General features: G+C 39.1%; 1 pseudogene; it reads left to right on the top strand.

Moving 5' to 3' along the window:
- The window catches only part of LOC107974053 (small ribosomal subunit protein uS12-like), a 29,555-nt pseudogene extending 10,949 nt beyond the window's left edge, over positions 1-18,606 (top strand).
- The last annotated feature ends 5,396 nt before the right edge of the window (positions 18,607-24,002 follow it).

Raw genomic sequence — 24,002 nt, 5'->3', positions numbered from 1 at the left:
AAATTTATGATTTAGTTAACAGGTATATGTGTGTTATGGGGGGAGGGTCTTATAGGTCAGAAATCAGGGAATATGATAAAAATGGTTTGTTCTCTAGTATCAATATTAAAAGCCCACATTCATATGTTTAATAAAGTCACAGAATTCTGATCCTAAACATATTTCTGATATAATAATGTACTGAATTTTTTAAAATATGAAAAGCAAATGTATTTTAAAAACTAGATATTGATGGAGATGAATAATGAAACAAAAATATGTGGGATATAAAAGTCATAACACATGAATCAATAGTTCTCCATTCTTTTCATCTCACATTTCCCTAGAGAATCCCACTCCCTCCCACCACCTCAATTCCAGTCAATCATCCATAGAACCCTGTTTTCTTTTTTGTAGGAAATAAATAAGCAATACTTTGGAGCCGAAAGGAGCTTTAGAGATCATAAAATATGAATTCTGTAAGTTGGAACTACTATATAACAACATTAAAATATTTTAAGATAATAAATATTCAGAATGCCATTATGCTGAAAGACATAGGTGTAATGCAAGAATGTTAGTTATGTTTGGTAACTACTATAAGCAAGGAGATCTTGGACATGCAGTTGTGTGTATTAAATGAGGCAGTATTTGTAAATAACTAAGCATAGTTCTCAATGATTGGTAACTATAACAACAGAGACTATCAGCCAAAATCCATTTTCTACTTTGCTCTGGAAACAAGAGAGCCCAACTAAACTGCGTTTCCCAGCCTTCTTTGCAGTTAGTTAGGTGTAGCCATGAGACAATATTCATCAAAGGAACAGGTGCAGAAATAGGAGTGTTGCTTCCCAGCATGGACCCTAGGATATTGCACAACTCCCCCACACTGTGTCCACTTTCTTTGAGCTGAACATAGGCATGACTGCAACCCAGCAGATAAGGACAATGCTCTAGGGAATGACATGGGAACAAGACAGAAGGAGCCTGGGTCCCTGGGTGGCCACATGGAGCAGAGTTGCCTTCCTCCCTGCCCTGGACTGATACAGAGGAAAGCAAACACTTTTGCCCTTTAAGCCACTGTATTTTCAGGTGTCTCTTTTACAGAAGGATCACATTTGACCAAAATAATACAGCTTCTTTCTTCTTTCTGCTCTTCTCCAACATGACTATGCTATTTTTGCAGTATTATCTTTCATGGGCATAAATACTTTAAATAGCTGCAATCACAGTATACATGTTATTTTGTACTCTGTTATTTTCATTTTCCATATCACAGCCATGTTCCAGGATTCAAAGTTATCTTCAATTATTCATTTTAAAACAAAAAAATGGAATTGCTCAGAGAAGACTGGTACAATGAAAAAAGCTAGGGTTTGTTTTTGAGATTCTCCCTTTATGTAATGCCTGTTACATTCACAAGCATATGTAGTGATTAAAGAAGGTTGGAGTTGGGGATTGTTTGTCAAGCAGAAAAATTTTAAAGTACCAATTTGCCAATAGCTGGCTCTTTCAGTTGGATCACTAGAAAATCTGACTCCCTCTCAGTCAACAATTACTCTCTTCCTAAAACAGTCCAACTTCCTAAGTGGAAGTTGAGATCATCCTAAAAGTATCAAGAACTTTTCTTAAGAGCAGATACCTCATTGTGGTTCTTCCCTTTGGGAAGACAATGTGTGCTTTTGATTTTATGACACCTGAAGTATTTGTGATTTTGCTTCCTGAGAAGCTTAGTGAAAAATTAGTTCAATTTAGCATCATTTCAAAATGGTGAAAGTTTTTAAAATATTCTAGATAATATGGCAATTTAAAGGAGAAAATGAAGTGCCAATGGGACTTAGTTGGCTCTTGCAAAGAAGGAAGTCAACTAAGTAAACCATTTTCAAATCAATTTAAAACCATTTATTAAGCAACAACAGTATGCAAAGCACTATCTTCCCTGTATGCAGGCCATAGCCATTGTCTTTTCAGTCTAATGGGGATGACAGACATAAAATGAATAAAAATTCATGATTGAATAAAATGAACTCTGAATATTTGTATAAGCAAAGCATAGTTGATCCACCTTGGAGGGAGAAATTAATGTAATAAATTTTGAGGAAGAGAGAGGGAAATAAGAGGAGGAATGGAAGGGTCTAATTGCAGAGAATATAATCAATGTTTATCTTCCCCCCCAACCATTCCCATTTCTCAACCTCTGAAAGTCACCTTCCTCTAGAATATTTGAGAAAGAGGATGTTTGTCCCTCAGTTTGTTCCTGAATCACCCTCTTTGCAGCTGTTTCTATGAGTCACTTGTTCCTCTCCATTGCCTTCAGCTCTGCCCTGATCCTCTGTCCTGGTGCCACCTGGATGATCTGGGATTCCTTTTCTCATGCTATGATGATGATCTCCATGGAAGGATACAGGATCATGCTTCTTTTTGTTGCTCTTCTCTTTAATTCCCCACAATACCACCAACATAGAACTTGTGCATGTCTAATAGACTTAATTAAAGGGTTGGTGAAAAATAGAGGGATTTATAAGACAAGGAGAAAAATTTTAAATTGCATGACAAATATGACAAATCTCACAGCCCAAGTGGGGAAAAAACTGGAAGTCCTTTACCTGTGCCTTCCTGTGGAAATATTCCAGTTCTTAACCTTGCTCCCTTGCTTAAAAGCCCAGCCTTCTCTTGCCCCTTTTAAAAATGCTTAGTTCTTCAGTTCTCCAAATGTAAATCCTTATTCCTACTGTATATATCCCACCCACAGTAGGAGGCTCCCTTCTTTAGTTTTGTTTTGCTTTTAATGAGCAGACTCAGGACAGCCACGGTGGGCTTTGCACCACAAGTCCAATCTCTCTTTTGAAATCTCCATGACAGTCCAACTTAAAGCTATGCATCCTCATTATTCTTGCAGTTTTCACTGTAACTGTTGGACTAATTACATCCCATATGCCTTTTCCAGTAGAAACAATACTTTCCAAACATAGTATACTCTGATCTATATGAGAGAAGATAAACTGTTTTTAAATGTGAGGTTATCTGCCTAAATTCCCCTGCCCACAATGGAACTAGCACTTTACAAGATAATGCCAAGAAGTTTTGGTCTCTTTTTCCTACTTGCAAACAAAACAATTTCAAGAGGCCTACCTGCACTTCAGAAATAAAGCCCACCATAGTATCTTGCCAAAGGAACCATCTGCCCCAAGGACCGATGTTAGTCACATAGAGATGATGAAGAAGCTTTCTTCTTTGGGCCAGGTTGAATTCATGGGTAGTCTTCCTCTTCTCAGTGATCTCCATAAAGGTAAGGGAGACAGTGGGAAAATGCCAATAGATGTGCCATACCAACTTGTATGGCTCCCTGGCGCACAGTGATCTTATACTCTTCTTGCGGTAATAGAATCTCCCCCACTGCCTTTACTCTTAGAAATGGACACATGACCAGCCAATCATGGTACTTCATATTCTTATCCATAGCAATTCGTCCAAGGGTTGGAAACATGATTTAAATCTGGCCAATCAGAGGCCTGCTCCAGGATTTTTTTTTAACCTAAACATTGGATAAAGGAAGGTTGTTTTCCTCCAGGGATGAAGAAAGCCCAGGACTGGGAAAATCTTGTTTTCTAGCATAAAGAAAAAGCTTCTGGAGTTTGAGACCAGCCTGGGCAACACAGCAGAACCTCATCTCCACTAAAAATTTTTTAAAAATTAGCCAAGTCTGGTGGTGTGCACCTGTAGTCCCAGCTACTCAGGAGGCTGAGGTGGGAGGATTGCTTGAGCCCGGGAGATCAAGGCTGCACTGAGCCATGATTGTGCCACTGCACTCCAGCATGGGCAACATAACAAAACCCAGTCTCAAAAAAAAAAAGGAAACTCCTCGTAGCAAAATAGAATACAACCAACAAGCATAGGGAAACAGAAACAAGATTCAGAAGAGTGTGCTGTTTAGAGTTTGAGTGCCTGGTTCCACTCATGAAGGTCTTCAGCATTCCTGTAGTTCCTGAGAACCATCCTTCAATTCTCTGAGCTATTCCAGTATTCTTTCAATTAAGCTCAAATTTTACTGAAACTGGATTAAGTTGAGTTTATCTTCTTGCAAACAAAGTAGTCCTGGGATTATACTCTATCTAGATCAAATTACTTTCCCTGAGAATGGGAATGAAAATAGGAAGTTACTCCTGCTGTAAACATAAGCAAATCCTATATATGCAATCAGGAAGTCCTTTCTGGCTGATGGCATTATTCTATATATAGCCAACTATGACCCTTAGGAAAACAACTTCTAACATGCTAGCATGATATCACAGATCCTTTATATGCTAGTCAACCAATTGTTAAATACGGCTCTGTGGGAGGCCCTGGCTGGTCCTGCCGGGCCTTGCCACTCCTAATTGCATATGTCACAGGCTTGCCTCCAGAAATAATTGCTATGCATCTATGCATGTGATGTCTAATAATCATTGGGTAATCTGTGATCAATGAAGCAAAATGGTGATATGACATACCAAGAATTGTACTTGGAATATGATCTTTATCCAAGTGATAAAACTTAGTAAAGGCTTTTTTTTCTTCCAACTTTATAAAAATTATGATAGAGCTTTAGGGTAGTGAGGTTGATGAGAAGTTTTATAAGCCTCTAATTGGGGCTTCTGTTGATCTGAGAGAACTAACCATGGCCATACAGATTGCCATTGCCACCAACCCAAGTCTGTCTCCCATGAAAAACCAGGGAGACTCAAGAAACCACATTCAACAAACCCTCTAGCCTAATATTTCCTGATGTTTTCCTACAAGTATTTTATTTTGGTTTCTACAGTATCAATACACAGTAACTTTTTTTTTTTTTCTGAATTGTTCTTAGTGGGAAAGCTTTTATTATTATTATTATTTTTATTATTGGTTAAATGTATTTAGCTGTAATAGGACTATTCAGAATTTTTATTTTTTATTTTTATTTTTTAAATTTTATTATTATTATACTTTAAGTTTTAGGGTACATGTGCACAATGTGCAGGTTAGTTACATATGTATACATGTGCCATGCTGGTGTGCTGCACCCATTAACTCGTCATTTAGCATTAGGTATATTTGTGTATTGACTCAGAACCTCTGACCCAGTCCTGTGAAAAACCTCTTCAGGACTGTAGAAATGAAGAAATATTGGGAAATTCACAATCCAGTGAAGTCTTTACCAATGTCTAGACCAGAGATAACTGGGTAACTTCTGGATATTCAGCCCAAGGCCCTAGTTGTTACCAAAAGGTAAGAAATCTTTTTTTTTTTTTTTTTTGGAGACAGACTCTTGCACTGTCGCCCAGGCTTGAGTGCAGTGACACGATCTCAGCTCACCGCAACCTCTGCCTCCTGGGTTCAAGTGATTCTCCTGCCCCAGCCTGAGTAGCTGGGACTACAGGCACACGCCACCACGCCTGGCTAATTTTTGTATTTTTTAGTAGAGACGAGGTTTCACCATGTTGCTCAGGCTAGTCTTGAACTCCTGACCTTGTGATCCGCCTGCCTCGGCCTCCCAAAGTGCTGGGATTACAGTTGTAAGCCACCACACCCAGCCAAGAAGTAAGAAATCTTAGTGTCTACATTTTCTATCTTAACTACAATCATATGCTTCAAAAGCAACCTGATAAATACAAGAGAATCCATTCAATTCCAAATATTCACTAACAGATAACCCAGATGTCAGAAGAGTATCCTTGCCTCTTAAGGTGGCTCAAACTCCCATTTCATATTTCCTTCAGTGAAAATCCAATGTGCATCCCCAGAATATCTGGGAATTCCCAGGGTACTTTCACTCTCGTTATTTCTGGTTCCGAGTGCTGCTTCCACTGATGAGTTTAATTGACAGATTATCTTGCCATGTGGCATGTGCTGTCCCTATTCTGTACCACATTAACCCAGACATGGAACTCAGTCTCTCAATTCCCGCAGGACACAAGCTCACACATGAACAGCATCCACACAAGGCATTTGTGTAAATAGCAGAATCCACCAAAGATTTGGGATGGTGAAGGTGGGTTTGCATCACAGAAATGAAAAGATCCTAAAACTGAACATTGCATAATCTACATCTGAAAAGATTTTAAGGTATATCATCATATTTCTTCACCAGTCACTCTCCCTCCTCTCAGTTTTTCCCATCTCCATATATTTATTGTAGAGACGATTAGCTGTGACTGTTCTTTGTCCCCAGCTATCCCATGTCCTCAGGAGGCATCTTCCATGGCTCATAGTTTATGGAGTATTTCACTAGCACAGATTCTGGTCCCAGCTGTTAAGAATCTCCCTCCTCCCTGCCAGAGTACATGGAATGAATTTAATCCTGAAGCTGGAATATTCCAAAACACACCAGCTTTTTCTTGCATAAGTTGCATGGGTTATTACACTGGAACAATAAAAGTTCTCTGTGTACTTCACATCTCTTCTATCTGATGTATACTGTATTACTCAGTTCATTTGCTTCAGGTAACTCCAACCAAGCAATGATATACTGTACAATGTTACTATACTCTTGAAAATTGGTCTGTGAGAACATTTAGGTTCTTAATAATGTATAATAAATTAATTGAATCCCAAATTAAATTTTAAAAGTTTTCAAGAACAGAAAGGAAGCTAGATTCCTTCCTCTAGCAGAACATGTGGGGTTTTCAAATTTAAATGACACCAGGAAACAGCTGGTCTCTGGATAGATGTGTTTGTCCTCTAAAGTGATGAATAACTTCACCATTTTGGACTTTGAAATGGAATATTTTTCCAATTCTGCATGATAATTCTAGTCAAATAAATTCTTTATGTTTTATCTTGCTATTTTATTTCCCAGTGATATATGGAGCAAACATTGCTTCTCCTCGGGAGAAGGTGAGTAATTATATGGCCGAATGATCCATGGATCAAAATTCTTCCCTTTGAGTCCAGAAATGCAGTTGCATGAGTTTTCCCAGGGCATAGAGTTTTAATGCTGTGGCCTAAGCTCCAGCTACAGAAGCATCAGGTGATGGGAGTTTAGCCGTGTTTCCTTCTCAGAAGCATGGAGGTGATGTCACCTCCACCAGTGTTGCCTGCCGGTGGCTGCTCAGTGCTCACCCGTGCCTAATATCTAACTACCCCTGCCCCAGAATATGCTTGGGCTGATTCATAGACTCAGTGTGAGTCTCACTGCGTGTCAGCCCTAATGACGGCTGTGCAGTTCCCCAAACTCATGAGGCATGTCCCAGTGTTAGGGCCTTTGTACTGCTGCTTCTCTGCCTGGAGAGTTTACTCTCCACAAATCTCCATGGCAGTGTCACTCACTTCATCCACTCAGACACAGCAGCTTTCTCCCACCATTCTATCTAAAACAGGATCCTAGCCATCCTTTATCTTCTTCCCTGCTTCATCTTTCTCATAGAACTTACTGCTGCCTGATACTATATTATACACTTACTATCTGTCTCCCTACTAGGAGTCCCGAGGTCAAGGACTTTGTTTAGTTCACCAGTGAATCCCCTGCACCTGGAACAGTGGCTCTCACATAGTGTACAGGATCAGTGAGTGACAGTGATAACCCTGGAAGCAACTGTATAGGTAGGTAGGTTAGAACATGGGCTTTGGAGAGGGCAGACCCAGGTTCAAGTTCTGACTCTTCTCTCTGCAAGCTATCGAACTTCACCAAGGCATTTAACCTGTCTCAGGGGATTACCGTACAGAGAGTAAATGAGGTAATATATGAGAGTCATTTGGCAGGATTAACATCATTGTTTTCTCATTGTTCCAGCCCTCTTATTTTATAGATAAGGAACCAGAGGTTGATTGAGGCAGAGGGACTTAGGCAACATCTCTAATCTTGAGGATACCATTTGCAGGGAAGGAAGCAAATCTCCCATTCTCTTATGATGGTATCCTTAACAGTTATCGAAACCCTTAAAAATACACATTCACTTTGACCCAACAATTTTATTTCTGCAAATTTATCCTAAGCAAATAATCACGTATGTGTGCAAAGATTTAGCTACACAGACTTTTATCACAGCCTTGGTTATAATAGCAAGAAATTAGAGTCCAAGACGGAGCAGATTTGATAAATTATGGTACAGTCACATGATATCCCATTATATGACCATTCAGAATAAAATATAGAAGAATAGCTAATAACATGAGAAAATGCTTACATAGACTCAAATAAAAAAAACTAACATAGGTCAAGAGGTCTGCATGGTTAGAAGCAGGGTGCATTGTATTTTATTTGTGCTTCTCTGAATTTCTTGTGTCTTCTTCAATAAATAGGTATTATTTTCATAACTGGTCTTTTAAATAAAAATTATTATAGCTTGTTAATGTCTTCACAATAAAGTGTTAATACATTTTATGAAGAGAACAATCAGAGGAGCCTAAACTTTAGGGAGTGTTCCTCATGCTGATGGAATGAAATTCTTATCTTCTTTTCTAAATGTCATGATTTTCAGGGAGCAATTCTCCTACAGGTTTTGACAAACAGCAGATTCCAAAGTATTTGGGCTTCCTGACCATTAGGACCGATTGTGCTTGTGTCCGAACATCTACATTACTCTGTATTAGCACATTTAACTGATGACCTTAGCTAGGCTGCATTTTTTAAAACCAAATTGACTTACAGCATTACTCATTAGATTTAAGTACTAGGATGATTCATCATTTACAGTAAATCTATTAGAGAGATTACACTGCAAAATCCACCATTGTCCATGTGGCAGGCCTGCCTGGAAATTAAGAATGGGAAGGGAAATTGAAGGAGAGAGATTCCTATCCATGATTTGAAATTTAAACTTAGATAGCTATGGCAAGCATCCGAGCCTCAGCCAAAGCGGACCAAGGCATCTGTCACATGTCTCAGATATTCCACTCTAATAATAGCCTAAGATCTCTTTTGGAATAGGTTGGTGCCTTGTTTCATAAGGAAAAGGCTTGCATGTTAAAATACTTTAAGGAGTATTTCCTTACCCCTTAAAAAGATATTTGCAATATAACTGGGCTGCACATATGATACATGTAACAATAGTTGAGTCTCTACTGGTTAAATATAACCCCAAACCAATAGCATGTTCAGCTGGGGGCCCATGCTCACCAGATGTTATTCCACTAATAGTGAGTGAGCTCATCCTTGGTGTGGAAGGTTATTCATTTGGGAGAGAATAATGAACGTGAGACAATCATTACATCACCTTTTCCTGTACATTATTCTCCCCTGCAGCTAAGAAGGAAAACATGCTGCCGGGTTAGCTGTAAGCTAACTCATGTTCTTGCTTTCTTAGATCTACATAAAGTGAATCACAGGGTAACTCTAGTCCAAATTAATTTTTAATGTAGTATCTGATAGTTTATTAGGAGAGTTAGACTTTGGGACGGTCTCTGTCTCAGACCAGAGCAGCATGGCTTTTTGAGGTGTGATTATCAGTACTTTACTCCTAGAGGCACTATCCTCTCCTCACTCCTTTGCGGGGGTTATCTCATTGTCCACAGTTGACCATCTGGGAGGCAGAGATGGCTGTTTCTAGAAACATGAAGACTTCTGAATAATAAATGTTTAAAATAATGCCCATGAGATCATGTCTTTTTTTGTTTGAATGACTCATTTGGGCTACCTATCAAACCACAAGTTCAAGTTCAGAATAAATTAGGTTATAGATAATATAGCAAAAGGGAGCAAAACACATACACTCACATATACATATATAACACACACACATATATACATATGTGTGTGTGTATATATATATATATTTTATGAAAGACAAAAACAATCTTTCTGAGAGAAACTGGGTTTTTTAGAAAGCACATATGTATCAGTTAAGAACCTTAACTCACCACTGAATTTTAATGCAGCCTTCCTCTAAACACAGTAACAACTCAGCAACTGGCAATCTTACTAAATGTCTTTAAAAGGCTTTAAATTTATGCCAAGGGCTTAAACTTTGTTTCTGTCGTGTCTTATTCATGTTTATAGAACATGATCACAAAGGAAAGTGAAGCACTAATAATAACCACCCTGATGAGTCTGTCTTGGGCAGCAGCACCATCCCCTCACTTTCCCTTATACCTTCTTGAGCTACCTAAAAGTATACATTTTGACAACTAAGTGTCATCTCAGGAAGAAAATGTGGTGGCTGGGGAAACACTTGGCCAGTTATGAATCCTTCCATACTTTAAATTTTGATTCTATTCTTTCCATATTTGTCCCTGCCCCATATCTGCCACTTCCTGTGGCACCCTTTGCGCAAAGAGCACTGAAATGAAGATCAGGACACCTGAGAGTAGCCCCCAACTCTATCACTTTCTTTCTCTTCACTGCCTTCCAGGCGTCAGAGTCTTCATTTGTAAAATTAGAATAAGAATATCACAGGTGGCAAAAAAACTGCATAGCACATACATGTTTAATAAATTTAAATCATTTGGGACATGAGAGTGTACCCAGGGGTGCATTTTGTGACTTCTACGGGCCCTAGACACTTTTGCCTTCATGGACCCCTTCCTCATAAAAATATATTAAACATTATCTTATGACTGTGTTGGTATAATGATAAACACACTAATATCATATATCGAAACTTTTTCTTGGCTGGGCGCGGTGGCTCACACCTGTAATTCCAGCACTTTGGGAGGCCGAGGTGGGTGGATCACCAGGTTTGGAGTTTGAGACCAGCCTGGCCAACATAGTGAAAGCCCAAAGTTAGCCGGGCATGGTGGTGCACGCCTATAGTCTCAGCTACTCGGGAGGCTGAGGCAGGAGAATTGCTTGAACCTGGGAGGCAGAGGTTGTGGTGAGCCGAGATCATGCCACTGCACTCCAGCCTGGGCAACAGAGCGAGACTCTGTCTTAAAAAACAAACAAACAAAAAACAACCTTTTTTCTTGACCTAAAGGCTCATTTATTTTTCTTCTGATGTTAAAGAAATTAAAACACTTTTCTAGCCCCTCAGCACTGTGCCCGATAGTAAGTCAGCCCTGTCTGCATCACAGAATCCCCGCTGGTGGATCATACTTTGCTTTTTTTTCTCCCTCTTGGATGGCTTTTGTGGATGCTGTTCCTTTCCTTCTCTTCTCCTCATTTCTTGCTGATTTTTTCAATGAGTATACATTATCTCTTCCACCTCTCTCCAACGTCTCTTGGGTTCTCCAACTCTGGTGAGTCAAAGCTCACTTACAAACAGACACATAGTTCAAAGAATAAAAAGGATCAAAAACTGTTCTAGGAGAGTGGAGAACTGATTCCAATTCAGTTCAGGCTGCTATCCTCCACCATCCCTGGAGACCCTTCTAAGCTGATCAGAAACACCTCTAAGTAGAGAGGTTTATATGCAGAGGTTTCTGGAATGGTGTGCAACAAATTTTAAGAATAGTTTGTATTAGGTAGTGGGCCTTGGGTGTATTTTCCCTTTCTTCTTGGTAATTTCTGTATTTCTTACACTTTTTAAATGAGCATTATTTTTAATAGGAATGGTAGAAATATTGAAATCCAACTTTAATAAGGATTGACTATTATACTTTGCTTCAGTAATTAAAAAGGGGGAGTTAATATCTTGGGATACTTTAAGTTGAATAGTTTCCTCAGCGGGTGGCCGGGTGCGCGCGCGCGCACACACACACACACACACACACACACACACACACACGGTGGCTGTGGCCTAGCCCACCATATGGTCCTCATTTTCTGTATCTATTTCTATTTATGTTAACTCAAGAATTCGACCACTGTAATACAGCTGACTAACCTTTTGCCCCCTGCTTCCTTCTTGTATTAAACAGAGGGCTTATTTCTTGGGTGCTGTTTTCTTCAGTTTTCCTCACATAAGAGAAAGAATTCAAAGCTAAATTACATAGTAAAAAATTATATTTGTGTAATATTTTCTTTTAAGGCATTCCCTTCTCTCTGAATTGTCGAAATCATTTTCCTTTTGTGGCATTTCATTTATTGAAGGCCATAGTCTTACCATCTCCTTTTCAACCAAGGAAGAAAGCGAAGAAGTCTGAAGAATCAGAATCAGGGAACAATCGAGCACCTACAAAGAGCCCACCCTGAGCCCTGCCTTCTGCTGGCCACTGTGGGCAGTTAGAAGAGGTTCCTGGAGAGACCGGGAGGTCCACTGCCTTGGTGTTCACAAGCACTCCAGTCTCAGAGTGGGGTGGGGACTGAGGAGAACTGGATAGCACCAGCAGCTGCTCCCCAGCTCTAGCCAACTGTTGCCATGTGGGAATGGAGGCTCAGTCTTGCCAGGTCAGCAAATTTTTCCAAAAAAGTTAGGAATCATGATTTTTGCATGAAACCACTCTATTTAATAAGTTGACAACGAGAATTAAAAAAAAAAAAAAAAAAAAAAAAAACAGAAACAAAAAACACTGTGTGGGCCAACAAATGTATAGGCCAAATTGAATATGTCTGCAGGCCTGATTTGGCCTGCCAGTTTGTACTGGCTGCTTTATATTATGAATTCCCTCAGAATTTAAAAATGCTTACCACTCAAAATGATTTGGTGACATTTATAATGATCTGTACACATTTTATGAGAGAAAAACTTGAATAAGATTGCTTGTATACAAATTATAAACTACAGAACTGGCAACTCTAGTCATTTAGCACTTCAGGGCAAAGTAACTTCTTGACAGAATTTTTCACTTTTGTTTTTCTTTTTAAGAGATGGAGTCTTGCTTTGTTGCCCAGGCTGGAGTGCAGTAGCACGATCATAACTCACTGCTGCCTCCAACTCCTGGGCTCCCACCTTAGCCTCATGAATAGCATATGCCACCACACTTGGCTTATTTTTAACATTGTTTGTATATTGTAAAGACAAAGTCTCACTTTTGACCCTGTCTGGTCTTGAACTCCTGGGCTCAAGAAATCTTTCTGCCTCAGCCTCCCCAGGTCCTGGGATGATAGGCATGAGCCACTGCTCCCGGCCACAGAATTTTTACTTCTAAATAATTGCTTTGATATCATGTAGATTCAGGCTAAATTATGTCTATACCAAGTCTTAACAACATATTTTCGAGGATGGGCTCTACCTGTGGAAGATTATTTTGGGTTCCTGCAGGATTATTATTGTTGGAAATATCATTTTCAGTTTTGACAATAATCATTAATAAAATGCATAAATCTTTTTTGTCCTTGTATCAAAATAAGTTTGTTAGCATATTTTTGAAGTATAACATAAATATTAGAAGGTTCATGAATCTTAAAGGTACAGCTTAGATGAGTTTCACAAAGTAAGCAACTTGATATCCAAATAATCAACACCCAACTCAAGAAAAAGATCATTACCAGAAAATAATAAACCAGCACATTTGGGGTATTATTACTCTTAATCTTAAAATATCTAGAAATGAGACTCCTTATAGCATACCTTAACTTTCTAAGAAGCAGGAACCACTCTGTGGAATGATTAAGTTAAAACATATTTTATTATTTTCTTTAATTTTCCAACTTTATTAAGCTGATCATTTTTTAAAGAAAGATAACTTTCTGAGGAATCTCTTAAAAATCATATATGAAAATCCCACAGCTAAATCATAATCAATGATGAAAGACTGAAAGCTTTTCCTCTAAGGTCAGGAACAAGACAAGGATGCCCACTTTTGCCACTTCTATTCAACGTAATCCTGGAAGTCCCAGCTGAAGCAATCAGGCAAGAAAAAGAAAGAAAAGGCATCCAAATTGGTAAAGAAGTAAAAATTATCTCTGTTCACAGATGGCATGGTCTCATGTGTAGAAAGCCCTAAAGAAGGCCAGGCACGGTGGCTCCTGCCTGTAATCCCAGCACTTTGGGAGGCTAAGGCAGGTGGATCACTTGAGATCAGGAGTTCAGACCAGCTGGCCAATATGGCAATACCCCGTCTCAACTAAAAATACAAAAATTAGCCAGGTGTGCTGGCACAGGCCTGTAGTCTCAGCTACTCAAGAGGCTGAAGCAGGAGAATCACTTGAACCTGGCAGGCAGAGTTTGTAGTGAGCCAAGATGGCGCCACTGCACTCCAGCCTGGGCAACAGAACGAGATTCCATCTCAAAAAACAAAGAAACAAACAAAAACCCTAAAGATTACACACACACACACACACACGCACACAAACACTGTTAGAACTAATAAATGAATTCAGCAAAGTTGAAGGATACTAAATCAACATACAAATACCAGTTGTGTTTCTGTACACTTAACCATGAAAAATCCACAAGGAAATTAAGAAAATAATGCCACTTACAATAGTCTTAACCGAGGAGGCAAAAGACTTATATACTGAAAACTACAGAATGTTTCTGAAAGAAAACATAAATTAAAAGACATCCCATGTTCATGAATTAGAAGACTTAATATTGTAAAGCTGTCCATACTACCCAAAGCAATCTACAGAGTTAATGCAATTCCTATCAAAATCCTAACAGCTTTTTTTGCAGAAATAGAAAAATTCATTCTGAAATTCATATAGACTCCCAAAGACCCTGAATAGATGAAACAATTTTGAATAAGAGCATAGTTGGAAGGCTCATACTTCCTGATTTCAAAACATATTATAAAGTTACAGTAATCAAAACAGTGTAGGACTGGCATAAAGATAGGCATACAGACCAATGAAATATAATACAGTACAGAAATAAACCTTCACACATATGGTCAAATGATTTTCAACAAGGGTGCCAAGACTATTCAATGGCAAAAGGACAGTCTTTTCTCAAAAAATGATGTTGAGGAAACCAGATATACACATGCAGAATAATGAAAGTGGACACTTACTGTATTAGGCTGCTTGGGCTGCCATAACAAAATACCACAGACTGAGTGTCTTAAACAATAGAGATTTATTTTCTCATAGTTCTAGATGTTGTAGGTCCAAGATCAAGGTGGCAGCAGATTAATTTCTGGGAAGGCCTCTCTTTCTGGCTTGAATATGACCACTTTTTCACTGAGTCCTTACATGGCCTTTCCTCTGCATGCACATGGAGAGGGAGCAAGATCTCTGGTGTCTCCTCCTCTTCTTATAAGGACACCAGTGCTATTAGATCAGGGCCTCACTCTTATGACCTCATTTAACCTTAATTGTCCCCTTAAGGGCTTTATCTCCAAATGTAGTCACATTGTAGGTTAGAGCTTCAACATATGAACTGAAGAGGGTACACAATTTAGTCTATAACACTTACTTTATGCCGTATAAAAAATTAACTCAAAATCGGTCAAAGACATAAACATAAAACCTAAAACTATACAACTCTTAGTAGGGAGAAACCTTCATGGCATTGGATTTGGCAATGATTTCTTGGATATGACACCAAAACATAGGCAACAAAAGGAAAAATAAACTGGACTACATCGAAATTAAAACTTTGTGCACATCAAATGACACAATTAACAGAGTGAAAAGTCAACCTACAAAATTAGAGAAGATATATCAACTCATGTATCTGAGAAGGGGTTAATATCCAGAATATGTAATGAAATACAACTCAATAACAAAAAAAAACTGAAATAACCTGAAGTAAAAATGGGCAAATAACTTGAATAGACATTTCTCCAAAGATGATATAGAAAAGGGCAACAAGCGTATGAAAAAAATGCACAATATAAGTAATCATTACAAAACTGTAAATCAAAAGCACAAAGAGGTATCACTTCACACCCATTAGGATGGCAACTGTAAAATTAAAAAAAAAAACAGAAAATAACAAGTGTTGGTGAGAATGTGAAGAAACTGAAACCCACATACACTTGGTAGAAATGGAAAATGGTGCAGCCATATGGAAAACAGTATGGCAGCTTTTTAAAAAATTAAAAATAGAATTAGTATATGATCCAGCAATTCCACTTCTAGGTATAGAGTTAAAAAATGGAAAACAAGGTCTTGAAGAGATACTTGTACATGCGTATTTATAGCAGTGTTGTTCACAACAGCCAAAAAGTGGAAGCAATTTGTGTCCTTTAATGAATGGATGGATAAATACAAAGTGGTATATACATACAATGGAATATTATTCAGCCTTACAAAGAAAGCAAATTTTGACACATGCTACAACGTGGAGAAACCTTGAGAATATTACCTTAAGTGAAATGAGCCAGTAACAAAAAGACAAGTACAATATGATTTCACTTATATGAATGAAGTATCTAAAGTAGTAAAACTCATAGAAACAGAATGTAGAGGCCAGGAATAGTGGCTCAGACCTGTAATCCCAGCACTCTGGGAGGCTGAAACAGGAGGATCACTTGAAGCCAGGAGTTTGAGACCAGCCTCGGCAACATAGTAAGACCGTGTCTCTACAGAAAAATTTAAAACTTAGCTGGGCATGGTGACTCACACCTGTAGTTCCAGCTACTCAGGAGGCTAAGGCAGGAGGATTGCTCAAGCCCAGGTGTTTGAGGTTACAGTGAGTTATGATTGTGCCACTGTACTCCAACCTAGGCAACAGAACAGGACTCCATCTCTAAAATCAAACAAGCTGGGCGCAGTGACCCACGCCTGTAATCCCAGCACTTTGGGAGGCTGAGGCAAGTGGATCACTTGAGGTCAGGAGTTCGAGACAAGCCTGGCCAACGTGGTGAAACCTCGTCTCTACTAAAAATACACAAAAAAGAGCCAGCTGTGGTGGCGCACGCCTGTAGTCCCAGCTATTCCAGAGGCTGAGGCAGGGGAATTGCTTGAACCCGGGAGGCGGAGGTTACAGTGAGGGGAGATCGTGTCACTGCACTCCAGCCTGCACTCCAGACTCTGTCTCAAAATAAATAAATAAATAAATAAATAAAAAACAAAGAAAGTAGAATTATGGCTGCGAGGGGCTGGGGAGTTGGAGGGGCAAACAGGGAAATGGGAGAGTTGTTTTTAATGGTTGTGTAAATCAGGGTTCTCCAGGGAAACAGAACCAATAGGATGTGAATATATGTATGCACACACACACACACACACACATGCGCGCACACACACACATACACACAAAGAAAGTTTATGTTAAGGAACTGGCTCAGGTGATTATGAAGAGTGGCAAGTCCAAAATGTGCAGGGTAGGTTGGCAGGTTGGAAACTCAGGCAAGGGCCAATGTTGCAATTCGAGTTCAAAGGCCACCAGGCTGGAGACCCAGAGAAGAGCCCATGTTGCAGTACAAGGCTGTCTGCTGGCAGAATCCCCTATTGTTTGAGGGAGGCAGTCTTGTTCTTTTCAGACCTTTGGCTGATTGGATAAGGCCCACTCACATTATGGAGGGCAGTCTGCTCTTCTCAAAGTCCATTAATTTAAATATGTAAATCTCTTTTTTAAAATTTAAAAATCCCATGGCAGTGTATTTATAAATGTAAATCTCATCCAAAAACACCCTCACAGAAACATTTAGAATAATGTTTGACCAAATATCTGGGGACTGTGGCCCAGCCAAGTTAACATATAAAATTAAGCATCACAATAGGTAATAGAATTTCTGTTTTGTACGATGAAAAGTTCTGTGCAACAACGTGAATATACTTAACACTACGGTACTGTACACGTAAAAATGGTTAAAATGATAAATGTTATGTGTATTTTACCACAATTTTTAATAAAAGTATATTAGCTCTTTCACTCAGGCCTGTGGCACCAGCAAGATGGGCAAGTGTTGCAGTCTTTTTTTTTTTTTTTTTTTTGAAACAGAGTCTCACTCTTTTACCCAGGCTGGAGTGCAGTGGCACGATCTCAGCTCACTACAACCTCCGCCTCCCAGGTTCAAGTGATTCTTCTGCCTCAGCCTCCCAAGTAGCTGGGACTACAGGCGTGTGCCACAATGCCCGGCTAAGTTTTGTATTTTTTTAGTAGAGACAGGGTTTCGCCATATTGGCCAGGCTGGTCTCGAACTGCTGACCTCGTGATCCACCCGCCTTGGCCTCTCAAAATGCTGGGATTACAGGTATGAGCCACCACAGCCGGCCTGTGTTGCAGTCTTTACACTGCCAGGAAGCTCTCGAGCCACCAACGCGACCAGAAGAGGCATAATAAACAGTTTAAGACCCATTTGGGTATATTTTTGAAGGCAAGCTGCCACCAAGTTTTTTGGGGGTAAAATGGTCTTGCTCTGTCACCCATGCTGGAATGCAGTGTCACAATCACAGCTCACTGCAACCTCGACCTCCCAGACTCAAGCGATCCTCCCACCTCAGCCTCCTGAGTAGCTGGAACCACAGGTGCATGCCACCACATCCAGCTAATTAAAAAAAAAAATTTTTTTTAACAGATAGGACCTCACTGTGTTGCCCAGGCTGGTCTCAAACTCCTGGGCTCAAGTGATCCTCCCACCTTGGCTTCCCAAAGTGCTGGGATTCTGTAATCACAGGTGTGAGCCATCACACCTGACCTAAGGCAAACCCCTTTGAAGGCACTTCACATGCAAAGGGAATTGTGCTAGAAAAAGTAGAGGTTGAACCCAAATAGCCAGATGCTGCCAGCAAGAAGTGTATCAGGGTCCAGCTAACCAAGAAATGCAATAAAATCACAGCTCTCATATGCAATGACAGTTGCTTAAACTTTACCGAGGAAAATGATAAAGTTCTGGTTGCTAGATTTGGTTGCAAAAGTCATGCTGTTGGTGACATTCCTGGATTTCGCTTTAAGGTTGTCAAAGTAGCTGATGCTTCTCTTGGCCTGATGCAAAAACAAGAAGGAAAGGCCAAAATCATAAGGTTTGATGATGCAAAAATGGTAGCAATAAATTTTCATATGCTAAAAAGAAAGTATATTAGAGAGAGAAATTTCTTTAATTAAATACCAAAAGAAATCTTTCCCTAAGCGATGTTAGAATACAAACAGAATTTTACCTTTGTCTTGGGTAAAAAGACCTTCAAAGAGTGAACTTCCATAAAGATTGAGAGGGCAACTTACTAAGTCATATCTCTAAGAAGCAATTTCTGTGGGGGAGTTGAGATTGCAAAATCCAGGTATATTGCTTCTTGGGAATGTAATTTTTCTCGGACATAGAGAGTAAGAGAAATAGCAAGTAGCTAATACATTCCTTCTATTGTTACTCTAAAATAACAAACTCTTAAAACAAAATTTTCTTCCCAATTGTTCTTTTAGAGACAAGTCCGAGATAACTTTTTTTTTTTTTTTTTTGGAGACAGGGTCTCACTCTGTTGCCCAGGCTAGAGTGCAGTGGCATAATCACAGCTCACTGCAGCTTCAACCTCCCGGGCTCAAGCAATCCTCCTACCTCAGCCTCCTGAGTAGCTTAGGACTACAGGTGTGAGCCAGCATGCCTGGCTAATTTTTTAATTATTATTTGTAGAGATGGGGGTCTCACTATGTTGCCCAGGCTGGTCTTGAATTCCTGGGCTCAAACAATCCTGCCTCAGCCTACCAAAGTGCTGGGATTACAAGCATGAGTCACCACACCCAGCCTAAAATAACACACTTTTCAACTGAAGTATTGGTAATACCAGTTAATTTATGGCTAATTATACGACAAATGACTATAATTTTAATACTGTGGTGAACATTGCTATGTACACAGGAGGTAGAATTTGATCCATAGAATAACCAAATCTATGCTTCCAATGCATTTTAAGTAGATTTTATGAAATTTTATGTTCATACTTGGGGATTCTTCACTAGGTAAGGGAGGTATACATTAAATGACTGTTATGGTGATCTTAACTTGGAAACTGTCAGAACATTCATTCAGGTTTTTGTATTCTAGAGAACCTCTTCTTAATACAAGTTCCCGAAACTCACACTTAAGTATGACAAGAAGAATCTCTTCTTTAATCCCATTATATCGAGCCATTAGTTTATCCTATTAACAAGATTATATGAGTAATAATAGTTCTGATCCTAATGCTGATGGTCAAGGTATAATCACGATAGTAAAATAATTACTAATTATAACCAAAAAAGTAATATAAATTCAACTTACTCTAAATTCTATAGGAAAGATCAATTTAGCTTTTTGTATTCTATTAATTTCTGTAGCAGCTTTTTTTCCTCCATGAAATTAGAGTTAAAGAAGAGAGATAAGTATTGCCAAATCAAGAAATTAGCTTTTCTTCCCCAAGGAAAGTTAATCCCTTGAAAAGTCTTCCAGGGCCTGGCGCAACAGCTCATGCCCATAATCATAGCATTTTGGGAGGCGGAGGTGGGAGGATGGCTTGAGTCCAGGAGTTCAAGACCAGCCTGGGCAACATAGAGAGACCCTGTCTCTACAAAAAATAATTTAAAAATTAGGCAGACATGATGGCACATGTCTGTAGTCCCAGCTACTCGGGAGGCTAAGGTAGGAAGATCACTTGATCACTTGGGCCCAGGAGGTCGAGGCTACAGTGAGTAATGATTCATAATTGCACCACTGTACTGTAGCCTGGGTGACAAAATGAGACATCTCAAAAAAAAAAAAAAAAAAAAAGAAAAGAAAAGAAAGGAAAAGTCTTCCAGTCTCCAGTAAAAGCTGTAACCCTTTGAGGAGCTCATTTAGGTTGGGTAGAGCAAATCCAATGAGGTGATGACAGAGGAGCTAGCTGAAATGCTGAGCTCAGGCCATTGCAATTTCACGTTTTTAAGTATCCCTGTTTTGAAAGGAAATGTATTCTTTTCCTCCATTTCTACTTCACTTTAAAAAAATTCTTTTAAAAAATGAACACAAATTTGGGAAACCAATGAATCATAAATATGAATGAAATCTCTAAAGGGCGTCTAGCCTATTTTCCTGCTTCTGAGTAAAAGTCTAACTTAAAATATATCTCCAGGGAAGGCTTTTCCCTAAACTCCTCCAAATTACGGTAGGTACCTCCAGTATACCCTTTCACACTATATTGTATTTATCCTTCAAAGCACTTACCACAAACGAACTCAAATAATTATGTGGATTTGTTTAAGATGGCTAACTAAACTCCTCACTCACCTCTCTTCCCTCCCAAAATCGTAACAACATGATGAAAGAAATATGGCAATACAAATAAATCCATAACATGAAAGGTACCAATAGACTAGAAGAGTATGGAATTTCTAGAAGATTTAATCCAGCTAGAAGAAACCCTATAAACTTTCCTACTGAAGAATAGGACTAAACTCTGATTCAAAGTAGCTGGGGCTAGCAGGAAACTGAGTCTAAGAGGCAGCCAGCATGTAATGAAGGGTCTGGGGAATAACTGCATCAGCTTGCAACTCTCAGAACTGCTGACTTGGACTCAGCCCTGGGGTAAAGCCATGAATCCACTTTCAAATAGCCAAATAAAATTAATATTCTGTTAAGTAAGACTCCCAGTGTGAGCTCTGAGACTACAGAGTTTAGGCAATAACCCCTATAACTGACAACTAGCTTGAGGGACAGGGAGCTCCCACATGCAGAAAACCAGGTTCCAGATGCCCTGAAGAACAGAGCTCATTTGGCCACACTCAGTACTCCTGGCCCTCCCCTTCCTTCAATCACCATTGCTGGATACTGTGACGGGAAGTCATATTCACTGACAGGAGATCAAGTGTCTTCAGAGACACATCAGCCAATCTAGGCCTCTTTTACAAGTAGTTACAAACAATAGAAAACTACCAAACATTGAAATAAAACCAAATTATTTCATTGTGTGGTATCATTTTATTTCACTGAATTAACCTCTGAGAAAATAGGATTAATACAGGAAATGAAAGATAATTTTTAAAGTATATAATTTATTATCCCAAGAGAATATCACACTCATTAAAACAGAAGAGATTGCTGTGAGAAAGAATCAATTACAGTTCTCGGAAACAAGAAATTTGATTAACTAAATTTAAATGTTTCAATATTTTGGAAAAATATTAAAGATAAAAATTTCTCCTGACTACTAGAGATGTTGAACATCTTTTTATGTTTTTTTTTGATTATTTAGACTTCCATTTCTATGAAATATCTGTTCATAGTTTTTGCTCACTTTTTCCTCTTAGGTCATTGCAATTTTTCTTATTGATTTGTGAGTTCTCTTTATATATTCTGTATATTGTTATACACCAGGCAGATAGTTTCTTTCAGCCTGCCACCAGCCTTTTAACTGTCTTTAAGTGTCTTTCAACCTATAGGAATTTAAATTTTTTATAGAGAGTAATCTGTAATTATTTTCCTAAAAGCTCACAAGCTCTAATTTTGCATAGAAATGTTTTCTCCAGCCCCAATACAATAACAAATCTTCTTCTGATATAATTATAAATATTTGCTGCACGCGGTGGCTCGCACCTGTAATCCAGCACTTTGGGAGGCTGAGGCAGGGAGATCACCTGAGGTCAGGAGTTTGAGACTAGCTTTGCCAACATGGTGAAACCCCATCTCTACTAAAAATACAAAAATTAGCCGAGCGTGGTGGCACACGCCTGTAATCTCAGCCACTCAGGAGGGTGAGGCAGGAGAATTGCTTGAAACCATGAGGCGGAGGTTGCAGTGTGCCAATACTGTGCCACTGCACTCTAGTCTGGGAGACAGAGTGAGACTCCATCTCAACATAAAAAGATTATAAATATTAAAACCATCTAAACTTTCTAAATTTCAGTTTCCTAATTTGTAAAATTGAGATAACTTCCTTGCAAGGTTGTTGTGGAATGAATGAGACAATGCACATAAAATGTATGATATACAATAGGCACTCAAAACAGACTTAGATGATGTAGCCTTATTACAGGGATAAGAAAAGTGAGAACAATGAAAGAAAGGGACCTGGCCAAGATCAGATACAAACAAAAATATAACCTCCCAAGTCATAGATTCAGAGCAACAAGACTAAATGATTTCTCTTTAGCCTCTTTTATGGCCTGGATAGGTCTTTACCACTACTTTATAGTTTAAAAAAAAAAAAAAGAAAGAAAAAAGTACATAGACACCTTGTAAATAGCTTATCCATCCCCCAATCAGCAAGGGAAGATTGTTGCACATGTTGAGATTTCACTTTATTGCTCTCTTCTCTTCCACCACTTGCTTGACTCAGCATAGCATGGCTATGGCTTCATCTTTCCCTCTCCTCACCTTGTCCTTCTCACCCCCTGCTTTTGCTTTGAATCTATCAGTCCACATGCCATGTCCCCGAAGCCTGGGACATTGATGGTCATGTCGCCAATGAAGGCACCAGGACTGCCAAACTCCGTAGGGAAGAAGGAGCACTTTTGATTTTCCTGACTCCCATCATTTCCCCATATTCACCAAGTCCTGCCATGCTAATTCCTAAGGCTCTCAATCTCATTTTCTTTCTTGTACGTTGCTTCAGCAGCTTCCTTGCCTCCCAGCCTCACATATGCTCCATTCTGTTGTCCTAATGATATTCCTAAAGTATAATTGGATTATGTCACTTTTTATTTAAAACCCTTCAACGCTATGTCATTCACAAGTGGTTTGGCACTAGGAAAATATTTACCTTCATTGAGTCCATTTCTCCATTTGAAGAATAGGCATAATAATGGTTACCCCATTACTTTTAATATGAAATTAGAATAGCTTAGCTTGGCCTATAAATTCCTGCATGGTCTCCAGCTTCATCCCTGGCCATTCCCCATCTTACATTTCTTGGTCCAGTGATCTTAATCCTCTTTCTATTTCTAGAACACAACATGCTCCCTGTTACTCTATCATTTTGCACATGCTGTTCCCTCTGTTTGGAATAATAATCTTCTCCCTAATCCCAGGGCCCTTCCATCCACCTTTACTGACTAACTGTTGTTAATACATCAATGTTTAGCCTTCTCCTGAAGTATGTTTCTGACACATAGTTATTATTGAATGAATAACAAACATGAAGCATCTACTCTGTGTTAATCATTTTATGTACAGTATATCATTTAATCCTCATGAAATTCCTATAAGGTAGATATCATTATTCCCATCATTGTGGAAGTTGAAAGCAAGGCATCGAGAGGTTGAGACACATGTCTAAGTTGATACAATTATAAGAGGCAGAACTGGCATCTGAATCCAGGTCTTTCTGACTCTAAAGGCCAAGTTTGGAATGAAGCAGAGGATCAAGCAGGACATGAAAGATGAGGTAATACTAAAATCAAATCTTAATCAGAAAGCTTTCAAGAATAAGGCCCTCTCCTGCAGAGTCTGCATAGGTTTTCAGAAGCAGCACAATA

Source organism: Pan troglodytes, chromosome 3 (assembly GCF_028858775.2).
Source record: "Pan troglodytes isolate AG18354 chromosome 3, NHGRI_mPanTro3-v2.0_pri, whole genome shotgun sequence".
NCBI classification, from domain to species: domain Eukaryota; kingdom Metazoa; phylum Chordata; class Mammalia; order Primates; family Hominidae; genus Pan; species Pan troglodytes.
Note: the sequence above shows the minus strand (reverse complement) of the source record. Positions and strands in the feature narration are given on the sequence as shown.